The sequence below is a fragment of the Apis dorsata genome, unplaced genomic scaffold, assembly GCF_000469605.1.
Source record: "Apis dorsata unplaced genomic scaffold, Apis dorsata 1.3 scaffold_73, whole genome shotgun sequence".
Classification (NCBI taxonomy): Eukaryota; Metazoa; Arthropoda; class Insecta; order Hymenoptera; family Apidae; genus Apis; species Apis dorsata.
In genome coordinates this window covers 1946570-1949026 of record NW_006263371.1, presented here as the reverse complement: position 1 = coordinate 1949026, position 2457 = coordinate 1946570, and the positions used below count along the sequence as shown (strand labels likewise).

The 2457-nt window shown below is 34.5% G+C and overlaps 1 protein-coding gene across 17 annotated transcripts in view; it reads left to right on the top strand.

Moving 5' to 3' along the window:
- The window catches only part of LOC102675631 (cAMP-specific 3',5'-cyclic phosphodiesterase), a 256477-nt gene that overhangs the window by 184152 nt on the left and 69868 nt on the right, over positions 1-2457 (top strand). The window lies entirely within an intron of this gene.

The window sequence follows — 2457 nt, the reverse complement described above, 5'->3', positions numbered from 1 at the left end:
TTTTTTTTTTTTTTTTTTTTTTTTTTTTTTTTCATAAAAATTAACTCTTCGCTTTGGTGGTCGGAGATTGTTATTTCACAGCTTTTATTAACAATTATTAGAAAAATTTATCACGGAGAAAATTTTTTCTATCTCGATCACACACAGTTTAAACTTGGAAATTTAATCTGGAAGTTAATTGAACGGGGGAGAAAGGATTATTATTAATCGAAAAGAAAAGAATATTTGCCCGTGCTACATAGCATAGTGTTACAAAGTTATCATTTTATTATTCATTTAACGTTTTATTGATTTTAGTGAACGGCACGTATTATCTTGTAATAATAACTTTAAGAGTGTACAGGCAAAAGGTTAATACGTGTATACGGTTGAAAGAATGACGAATCCGTTGAAATTCCGGGGAGGAAAGGAATTTTTATTGGATATTCAAGAATTTATTGCACCTTGAGAAAAGTCGTTATCGAACCTCCTTATATCCGAACTTTTTAAAAAGTTTGAATAATATTTGAATAACGATGCAACGAATCCTACGAATATCGATTTTTCCATTATCCAATATAAAAGGGAGGGGTGGGGGGGGGTGAAAAAAAAGGAACCCGGATTATCGAGTCGATTTCGAATAAAAGTAAACAACTTTAATTAATCGTTCGAATAAATTAATCAAAAAAAAAAAAAAAAAAAAAAAAAAAGGAACAAACAAGAAAGAGAAACGAGAGATCGACGATAAAATTCGATATTAATCGTAACGTTATCACGGATATCCGGTTGGCCATATAATATATAGTACGGTAAATACTTTCACGATGCATCGAGTGCACGCCAAGTGGAAGTGCACCGTGTGCAAATATTTTTATCTCCCAGAGTGCAAACACCGTGTCGAGTGTCCGCTTTGCTCTCCATCTGTCGTAGCCGGATTATCGCTGTTACAGTTTCCATGGTGGAATCCGCATAATCGATCGAACTCTTCGATTTTCGGGGGACAGGATCTCCATTAAAAAAATTCAGTTTCTTCTTCCAATTCAACACTTTATCATCAACGATTATACATATATATATCAAAGGACACATAGAAACTCGTGCATCTGTGCTACATTCGATCCTACATAGATGGAAAGATATTCTTGTGATTTTTTTCTTTAATTCTTCAATTTTTTCCTCTCCAAGCATAAGAAAGGAAAACACAATAATCGATATACAAATAATAAGAAATCGAGAATTTCGCGACAATTGCGAAATACTCAAAAAATATATCGAAGAATCTGTTGCCAAGGTTCAATTCGAGATTATTCAAAAAATGATCTCGTTACCTCGATCCGCCGATGAAGTGTGTTCAACAATTCGACTTTATTTCGTTACTCGAGAATTCGTTGCCAAGTTCAAGGATAGTTTTCGATTCTTCTCGAGGAAGAAGAATTTCACGGCTTACGAAACGGCCACGCGTCTCGAATACGCAAAATCGTAATTTGGTAAATGTATTGGCGCGATGCTGATTGCGGAGAAGAGGAGGGGAGGAGGGCGCACGTTAATTACGAGCGCGAAAATGGTGGGCAGACGAGATGTTTACGAGGTTGTGGCGAGCAATTACGCTTTAACGGCCGCCATGAAGCCTTCGCGTTTGCCAACCGCGTTCTTGCGTAATTCTTGTTTTCGTGACGTCATCAGGTAATAGCAGGTAGTAGCCTTCGTCTTTTCTTTCTTCCTCTCGCGGAATCAATTTTCTTCCTTTTTTTTTTTTTTTTTTTTTTATTAGGAAAAATTGGAGTCAAATTGGAGACGATTCGATTGGATCGATTCTGGTTACGTTGGAAGAAATTTGTGTGAAATTTGTGAATTTAGAAATTCGATTCATTATGAAATTGATCGCGAAAGTTTGACGGTAATTTGAAAGGGATGACGATGAATGAAATTGTAATGGCGCAATGGATGTGAAAGATATTCTTGGCAAGTATCAAAGGGATTAGGGATTTTAGATTCAATGATAAAAATTGCCTCTTTTGTAAAATTTACTTATTTACCCGCCCATATCTTTTTACGACTTTGTGTAATGATACTCAATCTCACTGGATGACTCTTGGTTAATTAGTATGTTGCGCAGACTCTTGAGAATTTAATAGGATTGTTGACAGGAAAACGTCTTAAGTGACAAGAAATGTACGTATTTCTAAATATTATCATTATCGAATTCCAGTGTTAACGCGATAATAAAGCTCTTTTTACCATTCAACGAAAAAAAAAAAAAGAAAAAGAAAAATTCTCTTCGTTTTTTGAGATTCACGAAACATCATACGATTTTAATATCAATTGGAAAATGTAATTTTCTTTCAATATATTATATTAGTCTCTCCAATATATTTTCTCAGGCGTTAAAGCACATAAGGGTTGCAGAAAAATTGGAGAAATTATTAAACGATTCAGAACGAATACGAAAATAATTCTGATTGTTCCAATGATTTAACC